At 40.3% G+C, this 7,624-nt stretch overlaps 1 protein-coding gene across 1 annotated transcript in view; it reads left to right on the top strand.

The window, feature by feature from the left end:
- Positions 1 to 764: 764 nt before the first annotated feature.
- The window catches only part of LOC127914580 (septin-4-like), an 11,768-nt gene continuing 4,908 nt past the window's right edge, over positions 765 to 7,624 (top strand). Inside the window, exon 1 of the mRNA XM_052491717.1 lies at positions 765 to 1,318. The gene's annotated coding sequence lies outside the window, so the exon portion shown is untranslated. The remainder of the gene's footprint in view (positions 1,319 to 7,624) is intronic.

Here is a 7,624-nt window from a genome sequence, read left to right as displayed (position 1 = left end):
ATTGTTAATTGTTATTCATGCTTGATATTGTGGGGTTAGGAGGAAGAACGTACAACTAGATAAACCTTCCAAACAGGAAATCCTTTATCAGGCAGCTGCCTGGTGGATAATGGTATACTACAGGTGAGTTTGATTAGTCCTATGTTGTTCTCAATCGGGATTAATGTTTACTCTTAGGTACAGCCAGATATTGGGAGGTCATTATTTGCAGATGATGGGGCCTTATGGACGAGGGGAAGAAATGTGCGGGAGCGGTGGGCATTAATGTGGGGATTCAGGTTCTCTGTAGAGAACTGTGTTCTTTACCAGGAGGAAGGTGTGAGATGAGGTATGCTTGGAGCAACTTGGAGAGGGTGGGAGCCTTCAGGTTCTTTGGGGTTTACTTTGATATTAGAATGACCTGGGCAGAACACATCAAGTGAGTAGTGGGGTGTAAGAAGGTACTAAATGTGATGTGCATTTAGTAGGGGGCTGGGTGTGCCTCATTGAAGACCATATATGTTGCATTGATCTGATCTGTTATACACTATGGAAGTATAGTGTATGGTTCTGCAGCCCGGACATCATTGGAAAGGCTAGATGTCATAAGGACGACGATGACAAGGACTCAGAATATGTAGTGGGGTATTTCGCATTTGGCAGGAGTAAACAAGTGGGTATACAGATAATATTTACATGGGTCCCAGCTCATGTGGGAGTGGAAGGGAACGGGGCAGTTGATATAAAGACTAAACAAGCACTACGTAGTGGGGATGTTGATGTGGTAGTTTCAATGATACAGAGGAAAGTTGGGGAGGAGAGAATGGCAGGAAGGGACAGAAGAGAGGAGGCTATATTTACAAGATTAAGGGTGGGACACAGCCAGTTGAACAAGACCTTAAATGTGACAGGAAAGCATCCAACCGGAAAGTGTGATTATTGCCAGGAAACAAACAGTGGTCCATGTATTGATAGTGTGGACATTGTTGGAGGGAAAGAGAGAGGATGAGATCTAGTATGAGGGAGAAGGGGATACAGGAAATTTGTTTAAAGAGTATATGGAGTAGAACGTCATTAGATATAGTGTCAAATATTTTATATTTTTAAGAGCAACAGGGCTGGCAGGTAGGATTTAGTTTCTGGTCCCACTCTCCTGTACAATAGGTGGCGGTAATGTACCATAACGTTGGATGCCAACCACCGATAAACCCCACCGAAGAAGTCTAGCGCTGCACCCCCAAGGTAGCGTTGCGGTCTGCTAGATTGATAAAATAAATTGCTTCCTGCGAAACGCAAAGCGTTTGATGCATCTGGTGGACATGAGGCGTAAACACATGCTGTAAGTGCATCTTGGCGCCACTAAGCACGTCGTCGAGCGCGCGGGTTTTACCTATATGTTGGTGCCCGAACGCATTGGGTATATAGCCTACTTTTAAATGTAACGATTCTAACCGTTGAGCCTCGCTATCTAACGACATAAATACAATGTACAACGATGAACAAGGTAAACACAAGTTGTAGACAAAACGAGACCATAATAAGCCAGCCACGTCAATATATACTAAAATGACATTTATTTTCACCCGTCCCGTTTGCTTTTACAGTATACATTAAATAAGCTATTGGCTGTCTCCAGCTAGCTTGCCTTGTCTTTTGATTGTGGGTTGAAAACAGCTTATATATATATATATGTAGTAGACGTGACGTAGGAAATGTAAATTCTGTATGTACAAATTAGTATGATTTCTTAGGTTTGATGTGGTTAACGTAAGCTACATAAGACAGGACGCGAACATCTAGCCGCCCAAATGTTCAAATCTCATCACGGAGAACTTTAGCTAGCTAATTAGCAACTTCAACTACTGTACTTATTAGTACGTTTTTGCTCATAAACAAGCCACCTAGCTGACGTTAGCCACATGAAATTATAATTTGTAACATACACTTTTAGAAAATTCTAATCAAGTTGTATTGGTCACATACACATATTTAGCCGATTTTATGGCGGGTGTAGCGAAATGCTTGTGTCCTAGCTCCAACAGTGCAGTAATATCTAACAATATACAAGTAAAAAGGTAATTCAGACATTTATAATTATTAGGACGAGCAAATGTCGGAGTTGCACTGACTACAATTCGTAACATATTGTACATCTTTCAAGTTCTTAACAAGTCATACAAATTGTAATTCGTAACATTATACATTTACACGAAATGGATGATGGATATCCACAAATTAATACATACCATACGAAACGTAACATGTCAAACTATATTTGATTTTCTCGGGTTATTTACAATAATGTGAAGTCCTCTGAGACCAGGTTGAGGTAGTTAGCAAACAAATCATAACTTCCCTGCTTCTCACTTGTCCATGTGTGACTTTGTTGTTCAGAGATAACAGTTGAACATGGGTTATTTAGTCATAACATGGCATTATGCCATTTGAGTTGGTTACAAAGCTAACTTTTATTTGCTAAAACCTTAAACATCTTTCCACTCCAGGCACACAGACAGACGAAGGCCTTCCAGGTAGGCTAGTCTTAAGAAGTCTTATTTGCAGGTGTCTGTGTACATAGCTACTAGCTACAGGGTGGTGAGGGTGAATTCCATTCTTAAACGTATTGCTAACTAGTTATCTAGCCTGTGATCATGACTCCGTTTCATTACATTACACGTAAGAGTCGTTGGATGAAGTCATTTTCTCTACGGGGGAGTTTCATTAAGAGCCCAAATTCTCGGTCTGAACGTTAATACGCATCGCTTGCGGTACGTTTTGGGAAGCATAAGGACCGTTTTATATAATCAAGAAATATTGTAATAATAAAAAACGTTTGATACACACCTTAGGGTTAGTGTTCCCAGACAGCCATATATCCATGTTACAGCGCGTGTTTACGGAAGACTGGGTGCTAATTAGCTATCTAGCATGCTCCAAACACCTGTGTAATGGAAGAAGGCTCCCAAAACGTGTCATTGAAAAACACCGTCGGCGGCAAAAGTGAAATCTGGTTAAAACCGTGTATATGTTGCATTTGTGAAGTTATTTTGATGTCATATGAAAGCAAAGGGCTTTATGTTTCTAGATCTCAGATTGAGAATCGATTCCTGTTTAGATGGAGTATATGGCTGTTTTGGCTCCCAAAGCCAGTCTACCTCAGTAAATAACATATAAGGGCCCTGGACCTTAGGGAGTAACGGTTGGCTCTTTAAGAGTACATCTTGGACTAGCTAGTTGTAGCCAAATTACTTTCTACAAATTCTATCTAGCTAGCAACATTAGTAAAGCTCGCTGCACAGGCACATTGGCTACCTTACAACATGACATACTTTAACATCTCTGGGCATATAATTAAGAATGAGAAACTGGGTGGTTTGAGCTGTGAATGCTGACAGCCATGGAATATCAGACCATATACTATGGGTATGACAAAACATTTATTTTTAATGCTCTAATTATGTTGGTAACCAGTATATAATGGCAATAAGGCACCTCAAGAGTTTGTGAAATATGGCCAATATACCACACCTACTTGGGCCTTAATGCTTAATTTGAAGTACTGACATTTTATCATATAATAGCACATATAGCTTTCCAAGAACTCAACTCAACTCAAATTTAGCAGTGGTGTAAAAAGTACTCAATTGTCATATTTGAGTAAAAGTAAAGATACCTTAATAGAAAATGACTCAAGTCACCCAGTAAAATACTACTTGAGTAAAAGTATTTGGGTTTTAAATGTACTTAAGTATTAAAAGTAAATGGAATTACTTAAGTACATTTTAGCATCAGAAGTAAAAGTATAAATCATATCAAGTTCCTTATATTAAGCAAACCAGAAGGAACAATAAAATAAAAAACATTTTTATTGACAGATAGCCAGGGGCACACGCCAACACTGAGACATCATTTCCAAACAGCATGTGTTTAGTGAGTCCGTCAGGTCAGAGGCAGTAGGGATGACCAGGGATGTTCTTTTGTTAAGTGTGTGAATTGGACCATTTTCCTGTTACAATGTAATGAGTACTTTTGGGTATCGGAAAATGTGTGGAGTAAAAAGTACATTATTTTCTTTAGGAATGTAGTGAAGGAAAAGTAGAAGTTCCAAAAATATAAATAGTAAAGTACAGATACCCCAAAAACTACTTGAGTAGTACTTTAAAGTATTTTTACTGAAGTACTTTACACCACTGAAATTTAGACATTTATGGTCTGCTTACATATATTTTAGAGGGTATTTATGCAGAAAATTTGTATAAAACATATTACATTTACATTTAAGTCATTTAGCAGACGCTCTTATCCAGAGCGACTTACAAATTGGTGCATTCACCTTATGACATCCAGTGGAACAGCCATTATTACATAATTTTAGGTTGACAATACTGCTATTACAACATTTCTGATACTTTTGGTCATATAGTGTATGTGGACACCTGCTCTTCAAATCTCATTCCAAAATCATGGGCATTAATATGGAGGTTGTCCCCCCTTTGCTGCTATAACAGCCTCCACTCTTCTGGGAAGGCTTTCCACTAGATGTTGGAACATTGCTGTGGGGATTTGCTTCCATTCAGCCACCAGAGCATTAGTGAGGTCAGGCACTGATGTTGAGAGATTAGGCCTGGCTCGCAGTTGGTGTTCCTTTTCATCCCAAAGGTATTTGATGGAATTGAGGTCAGAGCTCTGCAGATCAGTGAAGTTTTTCCACACTGATCTCGACAAACCATTTCTGTATGGACCTCGCTTTGTGCACGGGGGCATTGTCATGCTGAAACAGGAAAGGGCCCTCCCCAAACTGTTGACACAAAGTTGGAAGCACAGAATCTTATAGAATGTCATTGTATGCTGTAGAGGTAATATTCCCTTCACTGGAACTAAGGGGCCTAGCCTGAACTATCAAAAACAGCCACAGACCATTATTCCTCCTCCACCAAACTTTACAGTTGGCACTTTGCATTGGGGCAGGTAGCCTTCTCCTGGCATCCGCAAAACCCAGATTCGACTGTCGGATTGTGAAGCGTGAGTCTTCACTCCAGAGAATGCTTTTCCACTGCCCCAGAGTCCAATGGCGGCTTTACACCACTCCAACCGAGACTTGGCATTGCGCATGGTGAACCCAAATTTGTCCGCCGGACTGCCAGATGGTGAACTGTGATTCATTTTTCCACGCTTCAGCACTTGGCAGTCCCGTTCTGTGAGCTTGTGTGGCCTACCACTTTGCGGCTGAGCCGTTGTTGCTCCTAGACATTTCCACTTCACAATAACAGCACTTTCAGTTGACCGGTGCAGCTCTAGCAGTGCAAAAGCTTGAAGAACTGACTTGTTGAATAGGTGGAATCCTATGACGGTGCCACATTGAAAGTCTCTGAGCTTTTTGTCTCTGGAGATTGCATGACTGTGTGCTCGATTTGAACACCTGTCAGCAACGGGTGTGGCTGAAATGGCAGAATCCACTAATTTGAAGGAGTCTCCAAATACTTTTGTCTATATAGTGTATATCACATGCCTTTAATTTTTCTTGCTAATATGGCTGTCATTTTCAAACCATCCTGGAACTTTGAGGGGTTTATGACACTACTGTTCAAAAGTTTGGGGTCCTTGTTTTTGAAAGAAAATATATTTTTTTGTCCATTTAAAATAACATAAAATTGATCAGAAATGCAGTGTAGACACATTTTTAATGTTGTAAATGACTATTGTAGCTGGAAACGGCAGTTTTTTATGGAATATCAACATAGGCGTACAGAGGCCCGTTATCAGAAACCATCAGTCCTGTGTTCCAATGGCATGTTGTGTTAGCTAATCCAAGTTTATAATTTTACAAGGCTAATTGATCATTAGAAAACCCTTTTGCAATTATGTTAGCACAGATGAAAACTCGTACTAATTAACGGAGCAATAAAACTGGCCGCCTTTAGACCAGTTGAGTATCTGGATCATCAGCATTTGTGAGTTCGATTACAGGCTCGAAATGTCCAGGAACAAAGAACTTTCTTCTGAATCTCGTCAGTCTATTCTCGTTCTGAGAAATGAAGGCTATTCCATGTGAGAAATTGCAAAGAAACTGAAGAGCTCATACAGCGCTGTGTACTACAGCTAACCGATCGCTGCAGCTGTAAATAGCCCATCCAATCTATCTACCTCATCCCGATACTGTTTTTATTCTATTTACTTTTCTGCTCTTTTGCACACCAGTATCTCTTCTTGCACATCATCATCTGCTAAATTGTAAGTATTCGCTCCTATGGCCTATTATTGCCTACCTCCTCATGCCTTTTGCACACACTGTATATAGACTTTCTTTTTTTCTACTGTGTCATTGATTTGTTTATTGTGTTATTGGCTTGTTTATTGTTTACTCCATGTGTAACTCTGTTTGTGTCACACTACTTTGCTTTATCTTGGCCAGGTCGCAGTTGCAAATGAGAACTTGTTCTCAACTAGCCTACCTGGTTAAATAAAGGTGAAAAAAAAACTACTCCCTTCACAGAACAGCGCAAACTTCCCCCAACCCAGAATAGAAAGTCCTCAACTGGCAGCTTCATTAAAGATTACCTGCAAAACACTAGTCTCAATGTCAACAGTGAAGAGGAGACTCCGGGCTGCTGGCCTTCTAGGCAGAGTTGCAAAGAAAAAGCCATATTTCAGACTGGCCAATAAAAATAAAAGAACACAGACACTGGACAGAGGAAGACTAGAAAAGAGTGTTAGGGACAGACCATTCTAAGTTGGAGGTGTTCGGATCTCGAAAAAACATTCGTGAGATGCAGAAAAAATGAAAAGATGCTGGAGGAGTGCTTGACGCCACCTGTCAAGCATGGTGGAGGCAATGTGATGGTCTGGGGATGCTTTGGTGATGGTGAAGTGGGTTATTTGTACAGGGTAAAAGGGATCTTGAAGAAGGAAGGCTATCACTCCATTTTGCAACGCCCTGTGGACGGCGCTTAATTGGAGCCAATTTCCTCCTACAACAGCACAATGACCGAAAGTACAGCTCCAAACTATGCAAGAACTATTTAGGGAAGAAGCTGTCAGCTGGTATTCTGTCTATAATTGAGTGGCCAGCTATGCTATATGGAATTTGCTGTGCTACCTGGAACCAGTGCCCCTAGGAAGAAAAAAATCACTCATGGAATAATTGTTGGAATGTCCCGCAGCCACAGTAGTGCAAATATGTGGTAGCACAAAGAAAGGAAAATGGACTGCTTATAAAGTAGCTAGGATTCATAGGCCCAATCTTAAAAATAAAATGTTCTGGTGCTCCTAAACCCTGTATGTTGTTATTGCTGGCAATTCTTATAATTTAAAGGGGCTTGCTGCAGTAGTAACTACATCACTTTTTGGACTTAAATTAATGATGTAAACCCATTGATTATTGAAGAATATCACTTTTAAATGCCCCATGATGCCCCATGAGCTTAACTGTCGTACCACATCAGAAGCCAAAATATAACATACGGTTTGTAAACAAGCTAAATGTAAACAAACACTATATAGCCTCAAAACATGGTTCAAACTGTCATTTTGATATCATGGATGCATCCGTCTATGAATTTGAGTGTGGTTACGTTTCTCTAGCCGCATCCCTCAACCTTTTACAGAAACAGTGGTGCGGATAAATGCTTTATTGTTTCAACTGCGG

This window comes from Oncorhynchus keta, chromosome 33 (genome assembly GCF_023373465.1).
Source record: "Oncorhynchus keta strain PuntledgeMale-10-30-2019 chromosome 33, Oket_V2, whole genome shotgun sequence".
Taxonomy (NCBI): Eukaryota; Metazoa; Chordata; class Actinopteri; order Salmoniformes; family Salmonidae; genus Oncorhynchus; species Oncorhynchus keta.
Note: the sequence above shows the minus strand (reverse complement) of the source record. Positions and strands in the feature narration are given on the sequence as shown.